Source organism: Melanerpes formicivorus, unplaced genomic scaffold (assembly GCF_026170545.1).
Source record: "Melanerpes formicivorus ecotype bairdi unplaced genomic scaffold, bMelFor1.0.p_v2 SCAF_10, whole genome shotgun sequence".
Lineage (NCBI taxonomy): Eukaryota > Metazoa > Chordata > Aves > Piciformes > Picidae > Melanerpes > Melanerpes formicivorus.
The window spans coordinates 8453433-8480479 of record NW_027142362.1 but is presented as its reverse complement, the minus strand read 5'-3'; the positions used below and the strand labels follow the sequence as shown (position 1 = coordinate 8480479).

General features: G+C 42.0%; 1 protein-coding gene across 1 annotated transcript in view; it reads left to right on the top strand.

Moving 5' to 3' along the window:
* Window positions 1–1420: 1420 nt before the first annotated feature.
* Window positions 1421–27047, top strand: part of MEGF11 (multiple EGF like domains 11) — a 306782-nt gene continuing 281155 nt past the window's right edge. Inside the window, exon 1 of the mRNA XM_068143523.1 lies at window positions 1421–1462. The gene's annotated coding sequence lies outside the window, so the exon portion shown is untranslated. The remainder of the gene's footprint in view (window positions 1463–27047) is intronic.

Here is a 27047-nt window from a genome sequence, read left to right as displayed (position 1 = left end):
GAGCTTTTCATCTCGAGAAAACTGCAAGCCTAAGATTGCTGGCTGAGAGCTGGGTTAGTGCAGCTGTTCCAATCCCCCATTTTGCTCAGCATTTTGGTCTTACAATTTTTATCATTATACATTTGTAACTTCTCGTACATCTTTCACGGGAAGAAAAGGACCACCCTGGGATTCAGTTCGTTCCCTAACTGAGACCTCTCGGTGACGATGAGCCACACTATCAAACAGCCCTGGTGCAGTCGATTGGGCAAGGCAAGGGCAGATGCTCTGAACGGTAGAGGATGCTAGAGAAGAGGTAAATTCTCCATCGCGCTGTTCTTTATTTAGCATTCCCTCGGTCTTGACTGCTATCAGCTCTAGCCAGCTTCTCTGCATCCAGGGGCTGCTTTAGGCAGTCAGAAAGCTGCGTGTGTTTGCCTGGCTCTGCATAGCCCTTACAACTGCCTGTGCTTGCCTGTGTTGCAAACCGAGGCACCTTGAAACGGCTCCAGAAGTTTGCGTGATCTCCCGCTAAGCACATCCGTGGAGTTGGAGAGAGCTCTGCTCTGGAGATCCTCTTCTCAGCTGCAGGAGGCAGGGAGCCTTTTTTTCCCACCCCCCTATCTCCTACCCTCTGCTCAGCGTCCAAGTGCTTCTGCCCTCAGCTCTAGAGTTTGCTTCCTCATTGCACATGCACTACTCGGGCGGCCACCTTGGGATGCTGGATTAATGCTTTGTCCTTTGAGGCTATTTAAGGTGTTTTAATTGAATGGGGGGGAGGAAAAAACAACAACCCAAAACACATATACAAACGCCAAGGTTTCAGGACTAGATCTCCCCTTGCCCCAAACAACAAATGGTTAAATAAATAAATGGTTAAATAAAGGAGATGCCAAACCAACCATCACCAAACGAACAAGCCAAAACCCAGCGTCAGCGCCGCAGGAAACGGGAAAGTTTCTGCGCTCTGAAGCTGGCCCCGCGGTACGGAGTCTAAATGCAAGAATCCAGGGGAGGGGAGGGGAGCGTCTCCGGGTGCCGGGGCTGCATCCCTGCGCCCAGCCCCGCATCCCGGAGCGGCAGCCCGAGAGATGCTGCTGTGACTTGGTGCTGCGCTGGGAAGTGAACGGCTCCGAGCCCCCACCCCCGTCTCCTCCCTGCCTCCTCCTCCTTCCCCCTCCCCTGGGTCCTGCGGGGAGGCGGGTTTAAGGTGGGTCGTGTGGCCGCGGTAACTTTCCTAACAGAGCCAAAGAGGAGCCTAGAGTCCCCCGCAGCAGCCGCGGCATCGCCTCCCCGTCCTGGGCAGCGACCCCAGCCCCAGCTCGGTGTCGCCGAGCGAGCGGACCCAGCACGGCCGTGGCAGCCCGGGGCTGCTGCTCGCCGCCTCCCGCCGCCGCCGCCTCTCGCAGTGATCGTGCTGCCGCCGCTGCAACCCCGCGGATCCGGCCCCGACGGCGGGGCTCCAGCCCCGGGTCCCGCCGAGGTAAGTGCGAATCCGGGACAAGGGGCTGGGGGCTGCGGGGGGACGCGGCGCGGGAGCCTCCAGTGTCTGCAGCTGCAGCCCCCCCACCCCAAACCCCGTTTGTCGCTGGCGCTGCTGCTGCGGGGCAAGTAGCTTCCTGTGCACCCTCTGGCTACAAGGGAGGAAGCCCGTTCTCCTGATGCTCCTGGAACTGCCCAGGCATCCAGCAGGAGCCGGGAGAAGGCAGTCTCTCTCCAGCCTCCCGCTTCTGTCCCTTCCCTCGATCCTTCTTTGGGTTCTCGTTGGTGATTTTGGAAGTGCTGCTCTAGGAGATGTGTGCGTGGGAGAAATCTTAGGGCTTTATTAGGACTCTCTCCTATCAGCGCTTCTCCCAGAAGCCGCCCCCCCACCGCATGCTTTACTGGGGTGTTGTGCCGGCACCAACTTTCTCTTGGTTGCAGGAGGCAGATTTGGTCCCCGCCTGGCCCCGTTCTCAGGCTGCTGCTGTGCGCGGGCGGGCGGGGAGACTCGCTGCTTCCCTGGTGTGCTTCACAGGGCTCCTGAGAAAGAAGGGCTTTGGGTTGGGGAGGGGCACAAGGGAGAAGTTGTAGGATGCAGAGTGTAAGTGACTCCTGTTTCTCGAGCGTGGGGAGCTGGCGGAATCGCACTCTCCTTGGTGCTACTCGCTGCTGCCAAACATTCCCATCGCTTGCCTAGGAAGGACTCTGGCCACCCTGCCAGATGGTTCCTAACAAAAAGAGAGAAGTTTGGGAGTGTCAGGACATTAGCTCCCAAATTTAGTGCTCAGCTGAAATCCTCAGGTGACAGCACAGAGTTCTGATCCTCTCTTTATTAATATTCATCTGCAAGCACTGGGCATCTGGTTGGCCCAGAGAGGTGGGCAGAGGATCAATATTTTGTGAAAGCAAGGCAGCCATCCCATCTCTCAAAGTATCTCAGGGGCTGGAGATTTAAATAACTCCTGTCATCACCAAATTCTGTGAAGGCTGGGATTAGCCCCTGCCCACCTCCCAAGCAGAAGGGAGAAAGCTCAGTTAACTATAGGAAAGTCTACAGTTCATATCTTTATGAGCTCCTGCTTTAGAACATGAATATGTAAATATGAAATATAAATTATATGGAATGTAGCAGCCTGTTCACATTCCTTATCCTGTCAAATGGGGGTGACTCCTGCCCCCAGTCATGCTCAGTCCGGTGTTTTGGCAATAGAAATCTCACGTTGGGTGCCTGGATGCTATGTCTCTTAATTTCTAATTAATTCTGTGGAGATTCCTTATGGGATATCAAGTCTCAGTTCAAACCTTTCCTGCTCCATTAGACTTAGAGTGCAGCCAGAGGTTTTCTGTCCCTCTCTCTGTTTGGACCTTTCTTATGTGGCCACTTTTGTTATTAAATCCTGCAAGTTCTCCTTCACAGATAATGTCTGATGGACAGATTCTCTTGGGTGTATTGCCCTGCTTATAGTAGTGCTGAGTAAAGGTGAGTAAACCAGCTAAGAAGCTTCATCATAGGGTTGGATTTTGTGTGATCTTTTACAGACTGAGGATCTGGTGCTGCAAAAGCTTGTGAACAAGTTTACATTCGTGGGACTTGGTCTGGACTCTGTTGAAGTTAGTGAGAGGCACCAGAGCTGGCTTTGCATGAGGACAGTAAATACTAATAAGCAAAATGTGTTTAAGGAAGATGCTAGATGCCTGCAAAATCGCTTCAGTGCAAGTGTGTGAGCTCTTATCTGTCAGTAACAGCCTCTGGAGACTTCTTCAGCATTCAAACTGTTGAACTTAGTTTTCTTGCTGCGGCTTGTTAACATCTGAGAAAATCTGTTACAGAACTTCCAAAGTTTTCTGGCGAAAGTGTTTCAATGTTTTGACAGTGAAAATGGTCAAGTGGCCACTATACGTTTTTTTCAAACTAAAATGTCCATGTTGTTTTCCTTCCTAGTCAGCCACCCACTCATCTGTTTTATAATGTTTCATAATTATACTCAAAAAGTATAATTGGCTGAGGTAAAATATACAAGATTAGCAATGCATTATCTTGCTCGTGGTTTTTACGTCTTTGCAAAAGGCCTGGTTGGATTTAATTTTTACAATTAGCAATACATTAATACCAGAGGTATCAAATAGAAGGCAGTGTTCTCTTTTAAGAAGTTGCCTGTCTGTGAGCATATTTACTATGAATGGGGTATTCAGCCATTTTCACTTTGAATAATCCACCGTGCTTTAAACGCCAGGCAGCAGAATTAATATTTAAGCAAATGCATACAGCAAAACTATAAATCTCTGAAAACAGTTAATTATCTTGGAACTGTGAGTGCACCTTCAAGTACCGCCTGTATAAACTGTTCCTCTGTAGTGGGATCCCAGTTCTTGCAAACCTTTCATCCTCGCCTGTGAAATCATTTCTAATTCGGTGCTCCCACAAAGCATGTGCTTGGTTATTGTTTTCAAAACCATGTGGCTTGGGCTACTATTTAAATATAATATTTATGATACTACTTTGGTTGTTCAGCTTAAAAAGAGAAGTGCTGCTTCCTGTTGCATACTAAAAAGCTCCTATATAATTGCTACTTTTCACAGTACTGCTGTGCAGATCTCTGGGGTGGGGGTTTAAATGGAGACTTTATACAGTTCACAGTTACTTTCATATAAAAGCTATAAGCTCTTGTTCTTGAAGCACAGGGGCCGCAGGCACTGGAGAGTGTGGAAGTATGGGGCTTGCACTGGTTTGTACATTACTGCAACATGTTGGCCATTGTCTGCTTCCAGGTGCACAGAGAATATGTTGTGGGTTCCCACAAACTATCCAGCTCTACCACTTGGGCTTTGAATGGCCTGTTTTCACCTTTGTTCTCAGTGTCATTTAATGCAGATATGTCAGTTGTGATTGGGTCTGGCAGAGGGTGGCATAGGGTCACTCACACTTGCTCCTCTCTACATCCCATATTTGTGCAAAGGAAGCTGTGACACTGCTAGAGTCAAGTCTAGTTCCACTTCAGAGCCAAAGTCACTGGGAATTTCTTCAGTGATGGTGGATGACTTTAGACCATGCTGTAGTTGTATGTAGGATTCAGGTCTCATAGCCATCCTAGGTTCTTCAGGGTATCCTACCTGGTCGCTGGTTGCTGCTCCAACACCATCCTTTGAGACATACATCATATCTAGTGCTCAGTGAAGATACTTTGGTTTTCCTCTAGTGTCTGAAATAGCACTTGACATTCCCATTTAGCCAACGGAGTCCTTCCCTGGCTGTCTCACATACCACTGAAAATGACTAATATGTAAAACCCAGGATCAAGGAAACAATTACAGTTGCCACTGTGAATAAATGAGTTACCCCTGGAAAAGGTTGCTCAGGTGTTAATGGAAAAGATTAAAAAAAAAATAGAACCCCCACTTCATTGTTTTGTCCTGCACAGGCTGACCATGCTGCTGCAGCCACTGGTACTTTTCTTTGCACAGAACTGATCGAAACCTTAGCGAGGAGGTTCTGAGTGTTAAGGAGAGAGAGGGAGAGATGAAAAAGCTTGTTGGAAATCAAAAGAGCTACTCTCAAAGGAGACAAATCCCAGTCAGAATCAGGCTTAAAGACTGCCAGATGAATTCAGCCATGTGATACTTCTATGGGAGTCCTGTCAGTGATGTACAGTTGAGGGGGGTGTATGTGTAATTTTGTTTAAGAGTTTACAAAATACGACCATGACCTTAGGAATGAGTGTTTATGTACCAAATTCATGAAGAAGCACCATTCTACAGCCTTGTGAAGATCAGACTTTGTAGCTGTAAAACAGTGGACTAACACCCACCACAGGAAGCAAAGGTGTTCAGCCAGGATGTCCGAAGTGAAGCCCAGAATTCTCAAAGACAAGTGTGTTTACAAACACTTGTATATGAGCAGTGGGGCTAAGCCCTTTCAGGCTGCTACTTCTCCCTGGCTGCTGCTCTAAAGGGAAAGTATTGAAATTTGTGGGAAAGCTTCTTTCTGAGAGAGGGGGAGAGATACAAGATGAAGGTCACCACTTAGCCTGCTCATGGAAATGCAGCAGGAAAGAGGAGCACATCCAACTTGCACCAGATTGCAAACAAGACCAGAACTGTTAGGCCTAACTTTTTCCTTTGCAATAAGAACTGGCACTGAGAAATTTTCCCAGTAACAGCCTGACTATAAAGGCTAATGAATGAATAGGCATGAGGCTGAGATCAGTCACTTCTAGGGACATGCTCTGCCTGGAGGAGGAGTAGCTGAGTGAAAACAGTTCTGTGCTCTAACTTCATGTGCTTCAATAAGCTTCAAGAAGAGCAGGGACTTGCTGGAGAGGGTACAGAGGAGGGCTGCAAAGATGAGGAAAGACTGAGAAAGTTGGGTCTTTTTAGTCTGGAAAAGAAAAGACTGAGCGGGGAGTATCTCATAAATGCTTAGTACTTAAAGGGTGGGTGTCAGGAGGATGGGACCAGGCTTTTTTCAGTGGTGCCCAGTGACATGACAATAGGTAACAGGCACAAATTTGAACATAAGAAGTTCTATCTAAACATGAGGAGGATCATTTTTAATTCAAGGGGGGCAGAACACTGAAACAGGCTGCCCATCAAGGTGGTGGGCTCTCCATCTCTGGAGACATTCAAAGCCCACCTGGATCTGTTCCTGTGTGACTTTCTCTAGGTGAACTTGCCTTGGCAGGAGGGTTGGACTAGATGATCTCTACAGGTCCCTTCCAACCCCTACCCTTCTGTGATTTTGTGATTATGTGATTCTGGGATTTTCTAGGTTTATCAACTTAAAACATATAATAAGCATTATTAGGTACTCTGAAAAATATTTTAAAGGGTTAAAAAGGCACCAGAGAACTGCCAATTTATGACAGCTTAAAGGTTACCCAAGTAGGAAACTTCTGAACAAATCTTTCTGGGTTTTAACTGAACTGGAAATACAAATGGAAATGCAGCTGAAGTTTTCCTACTCTTTTATTTTGGATTCCTTTTTGAGAGCTAAGACTTTTGCTAACCTCCTGGTTTTATCACAAGTGTTATGGTACATGACTTTTACAAGCTTTATGGAATCTGGTGAACAGATGAAAATTTTCTTTCTCTGGAATAAAGAAGGTAGGGGAAAAAAAAAGATAGAGAAATGGTAGAGTGTTGAAATTCACAGTTGCCTCCTTAAGGGGCCAAACCAGGAAGGTAAATTTAAACTCCAAAGCTCTTTATTTGGAGGATGTAACCTGTTCCTATAGATTGGACAGCTAGTTCAGGTGTTTGGGGAGCATATTCTACTTTTTCACAGGGCTTGAATCTTTAATACTCACATCTGTCTTTGAGAGAAACACTTGAGTAGTAAACACTGTCCTTTGACAGAGCCATTTTAAAAGCCTTTACAGGTTTTTAGAGGGGTTGATAGAAATATTTCTTTCCTTTAAAAAAAACCCAAACCAACACAAAAAAAAAAACCCCAGTTCAAAACTTGGAAGTATGCTGATATAAAACCAGTGTAAGCATGAGGACAATCGAGTTCTTTATCTTGCTTTTTAAATCTACCAAGTGAGGGAGGCATGGATGATTTGTAAGTAGTCGACTGGCATATGGTACCATTATGATAACATCATGTTCACAGCACTTTCCAGATTGATATACAACCTTTCTAAAATAAGCTTGGTAGGAGAAGAAAAAAGAATGTAAAGTCATTTAGCAGCCAACATGCTTTTGGTAGCAGCGTAGGACACTGGGAGGTGACTTCACTGACACTCAGTTTGTCAAATGAGTTGTGCATCAAAGTCTGGTACCTACTTGATAGGCAGTCACTCCAGAAAACTGCCATTGCCCTCTGCACAGTGGGGCTGACTCCTGCTTGCCTAACTCACGCTGAAACGCTGCATTCATTTTCATTCCACGCAGTGTCTGCGAAGTCATGGCAGTTAGCACAAGGTACAGAATCTGTTTCTCCGGGGGGAAGTCCAGCATTAAGCCCTTTGTTAGCAGCATGAGGAGGAAGGCTGGGGTTATCTGGGGATGGAGACTGAATTATGCTCTCGTTCTGGATGGAAATATCCAGAGTGAGATTGAAACTGTCTCATTGACATGCTGTGTCATTTATGGTTCTCAAGGAACAGTAAAATCATAAATATTCTTAGAAGCAGGAGCCTTGACAAGACAAACTATGGCAATGTTTCACTATTCAAAGGAGTTTTATCTACTTGCCACAGCTAGCTTCATTCTATTAAAGAATTAAAACAATGATACTTTATATGTCATTATAATAACATAAATTACACTTTTGTTTGCCTTCATTTAAATGTAAAAGCTGTAAATATCCCTTTAAAGAACTGCTGACTGATTAATTTGAAATCGTATTAACTTCTCTGTGTTCAAATGGATGAGGTAAATCAAAACCATTGAAGTTGTAACACCTACCATTTTTCAAGCTTAGTAAGAAATGTCCAATGTGGCAATGTTCTTCATCCCTTCTCCTCTTCTAATTTCCTTTTTTCTGCATATTTCAGGTTGGTATTTTATCAGCCAAACAGGGCAAATCCGTTATTATATAGATACAATTCAAGCATGAGAAAATTTGCTTCTTGGTGTTATTATGCGTTGCCTTCTACCAACCACCCTGTGACTAGTCATGCACTGAAGTGCCAGGGAAAGATGAGTTTTATACAGTGTTTACTTGCAGAGGGATTAGAGAATTTGGAGGCTTGTTTCTACAGCTGGTATCACCTCTAGGATGGATTGCCCTCTGCATATGATGCCAGCCCCTTTCTTCTGGGGAAGTCAAGGTAGTTCTTGGTAGTCTGCTAGTCTTTAAGATGGCCCAGCTCTCTAGACCAGGCATCTAAATTTGGTTTATTCAGATCCAGTGAGGTGAGTCCCACCTTTCATAATAATGCCTAGTTTCCAGTTTACTTGTTGTACAAGGTAAAAAGAGAAAAGAACTTTATTGTAAAGCAATAAATGAACCAAATTGAAGACTGTAATTTGTAACTCAGAGCTTTAATTTAGACATGGTGGGTTTTGCTGACTCTAGTGTTAAAGCAGGACAGTGCTGTGTATGTATCCTTTCTAGAGTAATATTTTTGCTGTTTTTCCATAAGCTTTCCCTGAATGAGGATGTTTGAACATCACCCTAAGTATTAGCAGGTAATGTTACCAACAGGAGAAATCGTTGCACTTAGTTATGTAGAACTTTGGTTGGGGAGCAAAGTGTAATAACTGCAGTCACTGACCTGAACTACTAATAATCACTTCTTCAGAAGTCTGCAAAGAACTTGCAAAATAAGTGCTCCAGCAAATCATTCTTCCTTAGTGGTGCTAAGTGTAAATTAAAGTGAGAAGCTCTTTTGGTTTGGAGTCTTTGATGCCATTATAGCTGTCATTAATTATGTATCACCTGTTTGAAAGGCAAGGCATGGGCAGCCTATAGGATGTATTTGCATACTAATTGAGGATTGATTAGATGCAGTCTCTGCAGCCAGGACTACTGGGAATAAATCACAGAAATTACAACGGCAGCAAATTATATTTACAAAATATTCATTTATAGTAAATAATGATGGTCAAATGGGGGGGGGGGAACAAAAGGAAATATTTGGGTGCTGCAAATCAGTGGAGCTTCATTTGCATGGTACCGCCTGTTGAAGGAGAGGGTGCATTCACTTCCTACCCAGCACTGGCTTGTAAACTCTGCAGGGCAGAAGTTGTGGTTTATGTAAACTGAGCTCTGTTGAATTGCAAAGTTCCATCTGCTGGTTGTGGTCAGAGACAGCAACTCACTACTTAACAAGCAAACTAATACAGCGGGCCCTCTGGATGGTTGAGGAAGCTGCTGCATCCACTCCAATCCACAGGAATATGGTAAATTTTTCTTTTTCTTAATCTTTCTTCCCCCCCCCCCCCCCCCCTTTTTTTTTCTTTATATTGTACCACTTTGGCTGCTAAAGAAGTAAGTGAAATTTATTTCTCAAAATATGTTCCGTGGGATTGTTTGTGGATAATCTGTGTGCAGCCTGGAAACTGAGCTTGTTCTTCTTGCTCTGATCTGTAAAATGCAAAAAAAACCCCTCCATGTGGGAACTCTGAATAAGGGGCAAACAATGTTAAACCAGGAAGGCAGTGGAAAACAGCATGGCAGGCAGAGATGTGTGGGTAGGCATGATACAGAAAGTCACTTATATATAGAAAAGCGCAAGAAAAAGAAACACAATTGGGAAAATAAACAAGAGGGAGCAAAGAGACAGCTAAATCAAATTCAGCAACAGATAAAAGGCTCACCCCCAAATTATCCCAAATTAAATGGGAACGGTAAAGCAAGGAATCAGATCCGTGTATGGTGTGCAAAATCCTTTTGCTTGACAGAGAAACAAGGAGAAATAGTTTTGTGGTGAGGATGTCTTTGGTTTGCATTGGTTGGTTTTGTTTGCTGTTAGCAGAGAGCATTATACATTTGTTAGCACTGGATTTACTTCAGTGAACCCAATGAGGAAAATTTGCTCCCTTCACAAAAAGGTTACTTTTTTACTTCTTTTTCATTTAAAAGTGGCTCTTTCCCATATTCTGGGGTGCTTGCATACCACTTCTTTATTACATCACATTGGAAAAATAAAAAGTAATACGAAGTCTTAACTCCTGTATTAGAGCTCTGGAGAAGAAATTGTGTAAATCAGTATGCATAAAAATCTCACTGTTAGGAGGCTTTGCTGTAAATTTGAAGCCTGCCTCCCTGTGTGTGAGGGTTAGTACATCTGCTGCCATGAATCATTCTGGTTAGCAGTGTGAAGAATGCAGTCTTAAAAAGTTATGTCCCTTCAGGTACAATTCTTAGGCCATAGTGTGAAAGGTCGTCTTATGAGCAGATAGGATCCCCCTTTAGACTCTCTGATCCACTCAGAGACCAAGCAGTGTTTGCACTTCAAACTGAAACCCCAGCTGCTAGCTGGACTCTTTCTTTCCAGCTAACATCTTGGATACCTGTGTATGAATTTCAAGAAGTCTTGTGCTGCGTGTTGCCTGTCATACAGGAAAAAAAATTCCTTACTTTGATGCAAATAAGTATATTCTTGCATTAGCATAATTGCTTGTTGTTTATTATTTAGGAGTTTATAGTGGTCAAAGAATTCTCATCTAGCTAAAATTATTCACAGGCATCAGAGAACAGGCTGTTGGGAACTTGGATAAGGGTCTTCATGTCATTCGCCTTCATTCTCTAATATTCCTTTTTTGATTGTACACAAGACTTAAATCTGTACAGTGTGTGCCACAAATACTGTAGCCTCAGCACTGCTCACCAGTGTGTTGTATGCACATTGACAGCTTTGCTGCATGAAGGACATCTGGGACTGTTTAGTTTGAAACAGAGGAGGCTGAGGGGAGACCTCATTGCTGTCTACAACTACCTAAAAGGATATTGTGGAGAGGCTGGTGCTGGTCTCGTCTGACAGGTAATTAGTGATAGAACAAGAGGGAATTGCTTCAAGCTGTGACTGGGTAGGTTTAGAGTGGACATTAGGAAATTTTTTTTTTCCCAGCAAGAGTGGTCTGGTGCTGGAATGTGCTGCCCAGGGAGGTAGTCGAGTCACCAACCCTGGATGTGTTTAAAGGCTGTTTGGATGTGGTGCTTGGGGATATGGTTTAGGGGTGAATCTTGTAGAATAATCAGTTGGACTTGGTGATCCTGAGGGTCTTTTCCAACCTGACTGTTTCCGTGATTCTTTTTTTTCCCAGCCTCTCTGAGCTGAGTTTCAAACCTGAGCTCAAACTAAGCCCACAATGATAGGAAGTTGGGATACTTGACTGTACTGAAGTCTTGCTGTTCTTCTGAAGATGAGAATTCTGTCAGAGCTATGTAGGACAGAAAGTTTTTAGGACAAATGTTTTTTTTGCATGTCTTTACATAACATATAGACCTTCACTCAGCTTGAGACCTTTGGGCACTTTGGTAGATTTGATGTTAAGTAATAAAAGTTATATTTACTGTTGTTTATTAGGTAAATCTACTGCCAGAAAAAAAGATGTTACAGAATCAGGAAAGGTGAAGTCTGATCTTGGCTTTGTCAGAGACTCCCTCTAATATCAGTGCCTTGTGTTTTCTGGGAATACTAATGCTCCAGATACTATTATTTTTAACCTTAATGTATTTGTAGAGTGCTCCAAGATCACGTGCAGAGCTGTTCTGAGTACTGTCTGCATCCCTAGGCAAATTAGTCTTGCATTAGCTATGGACTGGTCTCCCCTACTCATTTCTCTTAATTTTATGGAGGTGACTGCTGTCAGTTGCCAAGTCCAAAGCCGATTAGTTCTGTTCCAGTTTGCTGCTATATTTTGTGCAGTTGGATGATAATAGTTTCATTCCAGAAGATCTGATTATATATCAGTTTTTTCATCTATCTGGAATCTAATATAGATACGTAAGCAAACTTTCATTGTCTGATACTATCACATTGGGCTTTCCTTCTAATTTCTAAACAAGTAGAAGCCTTTGTAAAGAAAGTTATTTGGAGCAGGAGAAAGTTTCAAGAAAGTACTTAATGTTAGGTCATCTGTGGCAGCATTAATTCTGTGCAAAATACTGCAGAAGGTGAACACTAATTATAATTATCTAAAGTATTGCTTGCTGTGATAGAACTGTAAGGTAGTTGCCTCTCTTCTTCAGATGGGACAGGATCTTGCTGTGGAGCAGTGTTTGAAGTTAGCTTTCCAGGTGTCTGCTGTTTCAACACTCATGGGAGTAATTCACAGAGTAACCCCAAACCACCTGAAGTCAGTGAGGGAAAGCCCTAGAATTTGGGCCTAAATTAGAAGTACTGCACATATAAGTGGTACTTATAATGTTATTAAAAATATTTGAATTGGATCCCGTGGCCTGATTTTAAAAGAACAAACCCAAAAAAACCTACCCCAAACCCAACTTGTTTTAAAAAGCAGCCCCTGAAAGCAAACCTCCTAAATGCCTTTCTAGATATGTAAATTCTGTTAAAGCCACATTTAGATCTATGTTCCCTTAGTCAAGCCACTTCCTCGTGATATATGCTCAGCTAATCAATATCTAAATAGAAAGAAATTGAACTTGCAAATGATGAGCCACTCCTTGGGTTTCTCCACTTACTCCCTGAAACTTCATGTCAAATCCAGTAGACAAATTGTCTCATCTGAATAATTCATCTGCAAATGGTGGGAACAAGAGGAGGGGGAGGAAAAAAGAAAGGAAGTTGTTTCATGCTACAATACAATAATACATTAAAATGAATCAATTTCCTCCTGCTGGGGAACAATCATTTAGAAAACATTTTAATTACCAAAACTGAATAATGGGATCAGTATTTTAGAGAAGGTTGGCTTCGTCCTACTGAGCACTGGAGAATCTTCTTCACAGGAGCCCATAAAAACATTGTTGTTCTCAAGTTGCTACTTTCAATCATGATACTTCTGGGGAGAAATCTGATTTTTTTTTTCACAGTAGCTTTTAAGGGGAATGTTGAGTGGACAGCAGGCATGTGTTAACTCTGTGGTGCCCAGAGCACAGCTTTGCATGCTAGCATTCTCCCTCTCTTTCTCTCTTTTTTTCTATCTTTCTTCATTTTATTCTATTTTGGATGAGAATTTATTGTGCATTACTTAACACATCTGAAGTCAAATTTTCAAGCCAAAGGGTTTGGCTGCAATAACAGACAATGTTGTAATGCAGTGCTGTAAAAATAGCATTTTTGTGTCTATATTCAGCCTAGCAGTGAACAGAAACTTGAAGAAATAAGACAGCCTGGTCCTGGCCAGAAGTGGTGTTCAAGGGAGTTGTTCATGGCTATTATATTAGATACAATGACTTTGACATTCAGGATTTGTCATGGAAGAGCCTCTTTTTCCCTCTTTGATGCATAAGGGTCTTGGTCTCCAGCTCTGGGTTCATGGGCGTTTGTCAGAGATCTGAATGTCAGTAAGAGACATGACTCACCTAATTGTATGAGCATATGGTGACTCCCCAAGGAATAGCCACTACCTGGCCATCTGGGGAAGTTGTGGGAGACTATAATAAAAAAGCTGTTTGTAGCAGAAGTTTGTTCACATATATGGGACATATTAGTCTAAACCCATTTGTCTCATTTTTCCCCTCCTATTAGTCTGTGCAAGCTTTGCTTTCTCATAAAGATGGCATGGCAGGCACGTAGTCATGTTTGCTAACTTTGTTTAAGTTTCTGTGGGTGATGGATAGCACTCATGCAAATATGTGGCTGATTCTGTTTAATAGCTGCATCCTAACTGCAAAGCCTTCTCATAAGTCCTGCAACTGATGGGATGTAAAGGGTCTTTTTAAGAATACATTGATCAATAAGATGTCAGAAAAATTTGTATAGCATGTGTTTATATTGAGGCCAAGTGAATATGTGCTGGGGCGGGTCCAGAGAAGGAGCAAAGCTGGTAAAAGCATCTAGAGAACAAGTCCTGAGAAGAATGGCTGAGCTAACTGGGATGGTTCAGCCTGGAGAAAATTAGACTGAGGGGAGAACTCCTAGTTCTCTGCAACTATCTGAAAGGAGGTTGGAACCAGGTAGGGGTTGGTCTCCTCTCAGGCAGCAAGTTGCACCACAGGAGTTTTAGATTGGACACGAGGAACAATTTGTTCCCCAAAAGGGTTGTCAAGTCCTGGAACAGGCTACCCAGGGAAGTGGTTGAATCATCATCCCTGGAGAGGTTTCAGAGCTGTGTAGATGTGGTGCTGAGTGACATGGTTTAGTGCTGACCTGGCAGTGTTGGGTTAATGGTTGGACTCATTGATCTGAAAAGTCTTTTCCAGCCCAAAGGATTCTGTGATTCTGTGTTAACCATGGGAGCCACTGTTTTGCAGGGATGTATTGTTGACTCCTCATTCACAACACTGGACACTGATCAGCAAAATAGATGAATAGCTACCTGGGTGCCTGATGAAGGTTTAGTCATTAAACTTTAAAGATAAACATACACTCAACTTTGCTGAAGCTGTCCTGCATGAATTAACACTGACTGGGGTCTTCAGTGTGTGCTTAGCGTAAGCTGCTATCTCTGTGCTTTGCTGAATCAGGGTATGAGGTTTGCAAAGAAAATGAGAATAGATTCACTGAGAATGATGTACATCTTTATGTTCACAGCAGGGCACACAAGCAAAACTGAAAATCTTAGTGATAAAAAGTACCTTGTAACTTGTGGAATGAACAAAGTTCCCCAAATGGTTATTACATGCCATATTTTCTGGTTTGGGTTATTGAAATAGAATTACTGAGAATTAAGTTGTATAAAAGGCATTTTCTTTTTTATTGTCATAATTATTCTGTCACCTACATAAAATTTTTTTCCTCTATCTTGAAATAGTCTTGGTCCTGGAAATTGCTGTAGGATAAAGTAAAACCGGGCTAATTGAGATGCATAAATCCACTTTTTAACAAGTACAATTAGGAATAGTTATTAGAGACCAGCTGGAAAACATAAGGGATAAGGACTTACCATAGGAGATTTTTTTTCATGTTTGAAACATTGTTTGATAGCAGAACCTAAATTAGATCGCCAGAGAAATGAACCTGCTATTGAAAAGCTCATTTGTACACAGAAAGTTAATTCTGAATATTCCTGTTGATAAAATTTTTATTATTAGCTCTTGTTAAACTGTCTGGTTTTAATGGAACTCTGACTTTTACAATGCTTTTCCTATAATTAAAATATGAGAAGTAGCAACTTGATTATATTGAGTGCATTTGTGTCCAGTGGCTGTGCAATAAACTTTGGTGCAAGTCAATTCTATTCTCTATGATGATTTTTGAAAGTAGAGAAAGTTTGTTTGGCCCCGTTCCAACCCAATTCAGTTCAGAGGAATTGTTCGGTTAGTGCCTTTTACATTAACATTTCAGGAACCCAAGCACAAACCACCCAGTGTATTAGCATTCAGTTTGACAGCTGGGGAGATAGGGAAGAGGTAATTCACTGAGTCTGGCTCTCACTGAGGAAATCTAGACCATAACAAGGGCTCTGTTGGGTCAGAGCAGAAATTCTTCCAGTCCAGAGTTTGGTCTTCTGCAGTGGCACAGTAACACTTTCCTGAATATTCTCCTAGTTAAATTTTCCTGGGCTCTTTGTACAGCTGGTGCAGAGAAAAAGGCTGTGTTAGTGACAGAGTCTGAACAGAAGACTAACTTTGATACTGTGTGCAGTCCTGCAGGCCCTGAGGTGCTGGAGTGTGTCCAAAGAAGGGCAACAAAGTTCATGGTCTAGAGAACAGGTGCTGTGAGGAATGGCTGAGGGTGCTGGGGTTGTTTGGCCTGGAGAAAAGGAGGCAGAGGGGTGTCCTCACTCTCTACAACTCCCTGAAAGAAGGTTGGAGCCAGGTGGGGGTTGCTGTCTTCTCCTGAGGAACTAGAAATAGGACAAGAGGAAACAGCTTCAAGTTGGCCTTGAGGTTTAGGCTGGACACAAGGAAAAACTTCTTTCCCAAAAAGGGTTGTCAAGCTCTGGACCAGGCTGCCCATTTCAGTGGTGAAGTCCCCATTCCTGGGAGGGGTTTAAAAGGTGTGTGGATGTGGTGCTGTGAGACATGGTTTAGTTGTGAGACATGGTTTAGTGGTGACCTGGCAGTGCTAGGTTAACAGATTTAATGGTCTTAAATGCCTTTTCCAACCATAATGATTCTACCAGCCTTTTGAAACCGGAGTTTACCTTTGTGTATTCCCTTGTTACTGGCATAACCTTTACAATCACTTCTATATCCAAGACTCAAATATTTATTTTTTTTAAAGCTTTTGAAAATTATTCAGAATTTTTTCTCCCTGTTGTTGTAGCAAGGAAGCCATTCTAACATGCTCTGGCCATGTGTTATATCCAGTCACTGCTCAACAGGATCACAGAACGTTAGGGGTTGGAAGGGACCTCTAAAGATCATCCAGTCCAACCCTCCTGCCAGGGCAGGATCACTTAGAGTAGGTCAAACAGGAATACATCCAGGCAGGTTTTGAATGTATCCAGAGAAAGAGATTCCACAACCTCTCTGGGCAGCCTGTTCCAGTATTTTGTCACCCTCATGGTGAAAAAGTTTTTCCTTATGTTCATGTGGAACCTCCTCTGCTCCAGCTTGCACCCAATTGCCCCTTATGCTACCACTGGACACCACTGAGCGGAGTCTGGCTCTGTCCTCCTGATACTCACCCTTAACATCTTCATAAACATGAGTGAGGTCACCCCTCAGGCTCCCTTCTCCAAGCTAGAGGGTCCCAGCTCCCTCAGCCTTTCCTCATAAGGGACATGTTCTGCTCCACCATCCTTGTGGCTCTGTGCTGGACCCTTTCAAGCAGTTCCCTGAGGTCCTTTATGAACTGAGGGGCCTAGAACTGGACACAATATTCCAGATATGATGTCACCAGGGCAGAATAGAGGGGGAGGAGAACCTCTCTTGTCCCAGTAACCACACCCCTTCTAATAGACCCCAGGATACCATTGGCCACCTTGCCCACATGGCCACATTGCTGGCTCATGGTCATCCTTCTATCCACCAGGGCACCCAGGTCCCTCTCCTCTGTGCAGTGGAAGATGGTACGATGTGGAAAATCCTTCCTCAAACTTCTGCTTGAGTTTTCACATCATCCCTGTTGTAATTCAGGCTTTATTTTGGAAGTGCTGTTTCAACAAAGAGTGAAAGCTTTTAGCATAATTAAAGTGAGTGTCTTAAAACAGCATCTCATCAGTCAACTTTTTAAATTATTTCTTCTTCTTACTTGTGGTTAATTGTATTTCCCTCCTGGAAAATTGGACAAATCAATGTAAATGGAAGAAGATGATGATGATGATTATTATTATTATTATTTTTTAGGATAAATAGGTAAACACTGTTAGTCATAATAAGCCATCTGTGAACAATACAAATCAAGGATGTAAATTTGCTGCAGTCAAATGTTTTATGCCCCTGATAAGTTTGACACATTTATTACTCATTTAATTAATTTGTGCACAGAGAGCAGTCAGGAACCTAACAATGTATGCAGATGTCAAAGGGGTGTTTAGTACACTTCTGATTAAGATCAGCTAGTTTGCATCACAGTGTGTTGACTTGTTATGATCAAACAAAACATGTTCAATAGAAAAGAAAATGATTGAGCCAGCTTCTGCAAGCCTGAGTAATCCCAATGGTTTTACTGGGATGGTTTGGGTGAAAACAGCAGGAGAAGAGGTCAGGAGCTGGTAGGTGTTCTCTGCAGCACTTGTTTGGCTGGCAGATGCTCATATGGAAGCTCCTGCAGTGCTGGAGAGCTGGCACACAGGAAAATGGAGCTTTATCTGTGGGACACCCAAGAGCAGTGCCACAGGGAGCCATTAGAGTGGGTACAGCAGTGATTTGGCAGAATGCAGTAGCATGTGGTAGTCATATGGGCAGCTCTTAGTGGCACAGCTCCTTGGAGATTAGAGATTAGCAAGACCTCAGGGAAGTTGGTGAGGAAGGCCAACCTGCACATCAATTATCTGACACTTTGTTTAAATAATCATTGTAACAACATGCCTATGGAGGTAGGCAGTAGAACTTTTTCACTTTCCATCATATTTGCACAAAACCCATCCCCACAGCCTCTTTTGTTCATCTGCTTTTCAAGTACCTGCAACAACAATTGGTTACTTAGCGGGTAGGAATTAGGCTTTCTCCTTTTTGTCAGTTCACTCCTACAACCCTTTTCATTGTGAAGTATAAGCAAAGGGAAAGAGCATCTCTCTGTCTCCTCTTTGAAAAGCACAAGGCAATTGGTTCCAATGTTGCTCCCCTCTGGCTTGCAGCAAAGGAAGGGTAGGTTGGGTATTCTCTAGTTGCCTTTTGTCTGTCTGCATGTACAAATCTGCTAAAGCCTTAGGCTGAGTGACAGGCAATTCACAAGGAAGAAGAGAGCAGGACAGCAAAGAACTTGTTTATCAGATTTCCCCCCCTCCCAACTTTATGAATTGGGTTACCACCTAGGAAGCTGTTTTTATTTGTTATATAATCAACTGGTTTGTACTCCCCCCCAAGCCATTTATTTGAGGCAATTAATTACTGTTTGTTATTCCTTCCAAATTTACTTTTGAAAGAATTGCATTGCCAGGGGCATTTTATTTTTGGCAGGACTGGTGTAGTGCTAACATTGGGGTGCACACATCCATATGTGTCAAATCCCTGCGGTAGCCTACTTGATTCCTTGTGGAATCCTGTGCAGGCAGTTAGCCCAAGGGTCAATGCTAGGGAAAACTGGTGCTTGCCAATAATGGAAAGCAGAGATGCAAAGACTTTGCTCATCAAGCGTCTAGCTGTCTGGAACTCTGGAAAGTAGAATTCTAAATGTAGAGATTTTTCTGATTCCCAGCCCTTAATTCTGTGATTGATGGCACAGAGTCAGAGAACTGCAGTCCCAACTGCAGTTGGGACTGTAGAATGTGTATAAAGCATAAAAACTGGCATTTGTAATTCCATCCTGAACCAACTGGCAGTCAGTGACACACTAAGACATTTGCTGCTCTTAGTCCACTCCGTGTGTAAATGTGCAGATACAGGATGCTTGGGAGGGATCTTTTAGCTCAGCCTCAATGGATCAGTAGGCTAGAAAACAGAATGTATATAACTTAGATGACTGATCATTGTTTAAGAACACTAATCACAGATTTCAGAACATTGGGAGATAAAAGCAATCATTTCTAGTGATGTTCTGTTTACTGCATCCAGGAGTATTAGGGCATCTAGTGGGATTTCAGGCCTTTTGATTACCTTGAGCTGTGACTTCTTGAGAGAGCACAATTTTGCTTGGTTTACTGGACTGTGTCTAAAACAATAGTCCTCCTTCTTGGTCTTGCAGCCACTGAGAAGCAGATTGCTGATAAGAAGCTGATAATATTTTAGTTTATACTAGTATGCTCTTTTAGAGCTAAAAAGCTGATGTAATTCAACAGAGACACCATTAACTTCAGCAAATTTAAACCACTACTGTAAGAGAGCATGAAACTCATTTCATGATTTGATTTTGCTGCTGTATTCTCAATCTGGTTAGGAGATAACTTGATAACATTTTCCAGTCAGCTTTGAATTAAATGCAAAATCTTTGTTCAACTGAATGCATTCTAACTTGGAAATAGCCAGGAACAGCCTCTGCTGAATTGTCCTGTGGCTAGAGGAAAGGTTGTGCCCCATACAAGGGCCATGTTTTGGGCCACTGGTAAAAGAATGTACCATGGCTGTCTCAGAAAATACACTAATCTGCAACTCTGAGTACCTCTCTCGGCTCAATTCCTTAGAGAAGCTTGCAAAGCATTTTAAGTGTTTCTAATTTTTAGCTTGTATTTTAGTCTCCTTTGTATATGTATTCCCAGTCTATTACTGGAAGCTTGTCAAAATAAATTGTCTATATTCCTGTACCACCTGTCTCCTGTTACTCCTCCTCTCAGTGCTTTAGCACTTTATGTCCCACACACCCTGTGCCCCCCACCCTGGCATTACAATGTTCTTTAGAAGTTGGATTTTGACATGGTCTGCTCAGATGATTTCATCTCTTCACTGACTTCAGTGATGAACAGTAAGGGAGCATTTAGGACCAGAGTAAGAAAGTCTTCATTGAAATGAAGACATGCTAAGTGTGTTTTATCATTTTTGAGAGAACAGAAGTTCACCTTCCAGTCATTGCTAATGACTCCAGCTTTAAGCAAGTCCATCTCTGTATATCTGGCAGCTGGCCTTGTCACTGGGTACTGGTACAGATAATGTTATGTACCTTGTTTCCTCACTTCAATCCTTTTCTTCTCAGATTTCTCCTTGCTGTTTGAACCTACTCCCAGCAGTGTTTCAAGTGTTGTGGGACCAGTATTTTAATTTGGTTTACATTATGTGAATGTCAGATTAATTTTACTGGGTAGCATTTTAAATGATGAGACGAAATAGCGTGCTTCTCAATGTTTGCACCCTTATTCTTCTCCTTGAATGATTGAAATGCTGTAAGTCATTGCTAGGGTGAAGAAAACAAAGGCAGGCACTCATGCATCTGTTGTTTATGAACTGGTTAGAACTGCAGTTTATTGACCATTCAAACAGATTTTGATGTAAGATTTCAGGTGGAAACCTTTCATTGCTCGTGATCCTGCTCATCTGTTGAGGTTTGTATTTTGGTTGTTTTTATTTTTTCTTTTGCCTTACACTGCTGTCATTTCATTACAAACTTCATCTGAATAATCAGATTCAGCCCAGTAGAAGACATAAGGTCCCTTCTTGCCTTGGCCAAGTTTACATGCATAATTCCTTCTAAGGCATCAGTACATCAGAAGAAAATTAAACCACTTGGTGCTCTCAAAGCCTCAGCTTGAGTATTAAAAAATACATTTGTGTAGCAGGTGTACTTGTATGGGTCTGTGGTCAGAACATGTAAAAGCTTATTTGCAAATGATTTCAAGTACATTAGGCAAACCTTATGTGGGTATTCTGGCTGGCTACATTGACCCTCATGCTTTTGGGCAACATCTGCTTATTTAGATTTAAGTGTAGAACTGACTGATGAGCACAAAACGTTTACATCATCTTTATCCTCCTCTGAAAATAAGCAGGTATTTTGTAGGGATAATTTACAGTGAATTATCTTTGAACCATGGTCTCAAACCTTGGAATATCTTAAATGATGCTGTCCTGGTTGTCATTAAGAATACATCACTGGAGGTGTTCAGGAGGAGACTTGACAGGGTGCTTGATTGCATGGGTTAGTTGATTAGGTGGTGTTGGATGATAGGTTGGACGCGATGATCTTGAAGGTCTCTTCCAACCTGGTTTATTCTATTCTAATTTCATACTAAAATTATTAATTATGTGAAAGAAATATTGAGGAAAATTATGATTTTGTAGAGTTCTACATATAATTAAAGGACTCTTCAGGTATGTGAGAGTGGGAGTTTAGGGAGAAAATAGGAGATAGATACACACATGCAGATATTCTTAAAAAGTTGCTTGTGTAGATACATACAAATTTTAGTATGCAATCTATTTTATTTTCTGGGATTATAGTTTTGCATTGCTGAGGCCACATTGTGTTCAGTTTGTGGCCTCTTACTACAAGAAGGACATTTTGTTGCTGGATTGGGTCCAGACAAGGGCAAGAAAGCTGTTGAAGAGCCTAGAGAACAGGTCTCGAGGAGCAGCTGAGGGAACTGGGGTTGTTCAGTCTGGAGGAAAAGGAGGCTGAGGGGAGACTTTCTTGCTCTCTACAATTCCCTGAAAGGAGGTTAGAGCTAGGAGGGGATCAGTCTCCCATGTAGCAAGTGACAGAACAAGAAGAAACAGCCTCACGTTCTGCTAGCTGAGGTTTAGGTTGGACATGAGGAACAACTTCTTTCCTAAAAGGGTTGTCAAGCCCTGGACTAGGCTGCCCTGGGCAGTGGTGGAGTCCCCATCCCTGGAGTGGTTTCAAAGCAACATAGCTCTGGTGCTGAGAGACATGGTTTAAGTGGTGATCTGGCAATGCTGGGGTAACAGTTGGACTTGATGATCTTCAAGGTTTCTTCCATCCAAGAAAGATTCTATGATTCTAAGTACTAGTCTAAACAAAGTTATAATTACCATATGAGACCTTACAATAGAATTTGTAAGTAACAACTATTTTCAGAAAAAGAGTAATAAAACTGGAGGTGAAAAAGGGAAATGGAATGCATATGGAATGTCTGTATTAATATAGGAAGCTTCATGGTCTAGAAGACAAAAATAACTTTGCTTGGAGATGTACTTAGGTTGTCTGATACAGAATATTTGTATGTACTGATGGCTGGGTTTGCTTGCAAATCTTGGAATAGTATATTCTGTGCAAGTCCTTGTCTGTATTACATGTGAGAATGAGGCCATTTATTTGTGGGCAACATGTCTTGAGCACAGGCAGAAAAAATTAGTGAAGAATATCACAGGAAAGTTAATCATAGTTACAGAGAAAGCTATAAGTTAATTACTTGAGCTAGTTTTGATCATACAATAAAATGACTCACTAGAGGGGATAATTGCAGCAGCTCCTTCCCAGTCAAAACTCTGTTCATGTGCATTCCTCATACTGGCCATTTTGTTTATTTGGGAAGAAATAAAAGTCAGGCTGGCTGGTTTTCTCTGCTGCCTGCACTGTACCAGTGACTATTTTCCAGACTAGGTATGTCAGTTGTCTGGAAATGCTCAGGCAGTGGAAGTGATGCTTGTTAATTGTAGAGGGTCAGTTCATACTCATTTTAGCTGGAATCTCTCTTTTAAATATTCTACACTGATGCTGCTTCATTTTTGTCACCTCTTTGTATATGGTTCCAAACCTTCTTTCCATTATTTTGTGAACTAATGGGGTAATGTGTTACAGAGACCCACTTGTTTGCTTTTAATGAATTTTAAGTTTATTTAATTATTTTAAATGTCATGAATGGAAGTTAGAAGGTTATGGTTTAGTGTTATTAACCTACAGTACCATTAAAACTAGACTAGATAATATTATTGTTGTTAATCTAGTCTCATGTATTATTAATTAAACACAAACAATAATAATACTGCTGGTGTAAAACCAATTGAGGAACCTGAACAGGCGCTTTTGCCAGTGAAATAAAAGACTAATTACAAGACATGTAAATAAAGCAGATCTGTCTGTTAGTGTGTTTGCAATTTGTATGTTGCTCTTTGACTGTGTTCAGGTTCACTCTGATACAAGCATATTCCACCCAGCTGTAGTTCATGTGCTGTCAGCAAACCATCTGGGATTGACCATGAGTGATCATTGTGTGAGACTTTTTGTAAGTATTGAAATCGCTAAGTGATATTAAACATCTATCACAATCCAAAGCCGTCTCAATCACCACTCTAATAAGTTGAAAATGTAAACCAAGGTCAACAATTTTTGTTTGTTTGTTTATTTGTTTTGGTATTCTTGTATTGCTCAAACTGTGGAGCTTTGTACTCCGAGCTAGTGGAATCGATATTCTCCAAGCATTTAAAAAGTCCCAGTGACCTCCTCCCGGTGTTGCTCTAGCACAGAAATGAAATAGTTTGTGACTTACACATGAGATTGTGAATGGCAATGATATCTTCTGGGTGCAGAATGTTTGGGATGCTTGCTCTTTCGAGATGTTAGCTGAGTGGGATACGTTTATAAACACTTAAGAAAATTAGCATCACTCATGGATACAAATCAGTTCATGAGAGTAGATTTGCACCTCCTTTGATATTTCACTTGTAAGTCATATACTCATTTGCTCTGAGCCTCTACCAATTGAATATATCAGAGCTGAGCCAAAATCTTGGGTGGTAAAAGTCTTTCGACTCAAGTGGAATCAGAACAGATTTAGATGTGTTGTGAATCATCTGATTTCCTGTACCTCCCACCCTTTTTTCCTTGTTGTTTCTGTGTTCTGTGCCACCAATATAAACCAAATTTGCTCATGAAACACAAAGCTAGAGTTTAGTGATAAGCATTGTCTTAATTTGCTGCAATATTTGTCATTTACCCTAAACATTCTTTAATATCAACTGAATATTGAACAAATGCAAACACTTTCTGGAATTCCACTTCTGCTAGTGAGGATGACTTCTTTTCCTACTATGGCATGACAGTCAGGTGGACTCTTTCAGACTTACTCCATTATGTTCTGTAGCGAGTGATCTGTATTTTAAAATTCTCATGGGTTTGCAGTGAAACTTTTTTAATTTACAAAATACTTCTGATCATTCCAGTGATGTGCAATTTTTTCTTTATCTTACTTTCAATGTTTTATGACCCTTTGCCTCAAATCTAAATTCTGCTGCAGAAATAGTTGGTAACAGAACCAATTGCAGGTGCTAGGATGGATTCAACCTGCAACAAGTTACAAACCTAGTGCTTAGTAGATGTGGTCTGCTATTATTGTCTGCTTGGTGGGGACAAGTCAGATACCAAATAGTTAATTCTTGTTGCAAATTGTGGATGATGAAGGTGTAGGTGGAGTTACTTCTGATAAGAAGCAGGTGAAGAACTTTAAACAGATTGAAGGAGATAAAGACTCAGGTGGCTCAGTTGGTAGCGCATCAGACCCTTAATGGGAAGGTCATGAGTTCAAGTTGGCAGTAGTGTCCTCCCTACTCTAGTCATGAGGTCTGTGGTGACAGGTTGGACTCAATGATCTTTGAGGTCTCTTCCAACCTTAGGAATACTGAAAGTTTGGGTAAGGGTGTTAATTTTTTTCTCCCCAATTTCTAGTATTTTGAACTCAAAGTGTTCCACAGACACAGTTATACTGGAATATGCATATCAAATAGATACTGGATTGCAAACTTTGTGAAATCAGGTGTAAACCCTTAAATTGAATAGTTAGCCCTGGGTACAGCAGGAATATGCAAGATTCTGAAAATCTTTTTAACATGTCAGGAGCTGATGTCCTCTGTAGTGTGCTTTTCTCAAGCAGCAGAGAATTGTTACAAGTGTAAATTCTCCCACTGCAACTTTGCTCAGTAATTTCAGATCAAAGTGAAAATATTTCTGAAATTACTGTCACAGAGCTGTGCTGTGATCCTGGAAAAGTTTGCTTTGTTATCAAAAGCTATTTCTTTGAAGTTGCTAATTGCATTATATTAATATCAAAACCATTCTCTATTGTCTCTTGACCACCAGCCCAATGAGGTTTTGTGAAGAGAGCCCTCAAACACTTACTGAAGAATGTGGCACCCAGGGTGGTGCAGACTAGCGTCAGAACGATGCTCTCTGAAACATTTTGCATTCAGCTGCTGGTCTTATGTTCTCCTGAGATAGAGAAAGATGCCTCCTCTGACAGTCATCACTGTAGGATGTTGGATACCTACTAAGAAGGCTGAGCAGGCACTGCCTGGTTAAGTCAGCTGTTTGCTTCTCCTACACTTGATGGAATGTCATTCAATATCAGATCTTTATTCAGTTCATTGCACAGCAAAGATCACACGATGTTGTTTTGAAGCATCTTTTTTTCCTGGGGCAAATGTGCCACATTGTGTAGAATTGGCAAAAGCTCCTGTTTTGTCCACCTCTAGCTAGCAGGCGTTGCTCATCCTACCCTCTGCTGGTTTCCAGTCTGTCAAAGGCACACTATTGTTCTATTTCTTTTCGCAGTGGAAGCCACCTCAAAATGCCTTTGAGAACAAAAGAAAGCAACGTGGCTATAGTATAGCAGATTGGAGATGACAGAAATCTTTAAAACTGGGATGAGACTTCAAATGAGATGTCCTAGCCTGAAATGAGTATATAAGAAATGGGTTTATTTGCTCTTCATTTACATTGGGGCTAAACTTGCAGTGAGGCAGCAGCTTAGGGGAAAATGTGCAACTGAAAAAAGAGAGAGGAAAATTAATTGGAGAATTTTTATCTTCTTCAGCAGGTGTTCTCATATCCCAAAACATGGAATACTGAGTGACTTCTAGATGAGTCCATACAGGCTTTGAGAAGGGTCCAATCTGAGTGACTCAAACACCAGTGTGAACTCTGACCTCTTCTGGGGTGCATTTCTAGTAATACTTTGCAATCTGTAGATCTACAGGAAAGCACTTAAATACATGGTTAGTTTTAATGCAACCCATAAGTTCTGTTGATTTCAGTGAGAAAAATGTTTAAGTGATCTCCTGAACTGAACTCTGATACATGGAATGTCTAACTTTAGAGAGATCTTTGCAAGCTCAGCCATCCACAATGCTTAAAGAAATCCCAAGACCACAGAAGATCTGCAGAAGATGCAGCTTTCAGATCACAATATCTGTCATATGCCAATAATGACAACTGCATCATTGAGCTGGAGATTGCTTATCCTTTGTTTGTGACATGGTATCCAAAAAGCAGGTACTTAGGATCTGATGTACCAGTTTTCTGCAAAGTCTCACTTTATGTTGAAAAGACATTAATTTCTGACTTCACACTTCTTATTTCAATATGTTCCTGCTTTGTGCTTTTTATGCTGAAAGGAACTGTGGAGAGCTCCACTGCATCGCTCCATACACCCAGCCTTAAGGTTTCAGTAACCCAAACCTCTCTACCAATGAGCTGGAGCCCCTCCTGAGAAAGGGGGCAGGTTATGATAGAGGTAGTTCTTGGACACTAACAAAGTTAATACTGAAATTCTACACTGTCCTGGTTTTAACTCAGCTGGCAGCTGAGTCCCAGCAGTCCAGTTACAACAAGGGGGTTTTCTCCTTCCCCTCCACTTCCACATGCCCTGATCTCTGGGTGGGCAAGGAGGAAAGGAGCTGGGAAAGCCAAAATGTTAGTTGAGATAAGCATAATTTACTACTCTATTGCAGGGATAGCAGATTACACAAAGGAAAAACCAAAGAAAACAGGAGAAAAAGCACCAGGGTACACAACAGACAAAACTGTGCAAACCATCACTGCTGTGCGCAAAACAAAACTGGAACAAAAGGGATGAACCTCAGCCTGGAAACTGGGGAATAAACACAAAACCCCTGCAAGAGGAAACTACAAGCTATAGGCTGTTACAGGTCTCATAAACCATGGCCAACCCCTTTCCTGTCATACAGTGAGCACGACATCAGCATGGTGTAGAATATATGATCCAGATGGCTTTGTGCCGCTGGATGTGGGTTAGCTCCATCCCTCACCTCTCCTAGTGGGGCCAGTCAGCTTAAACCAATA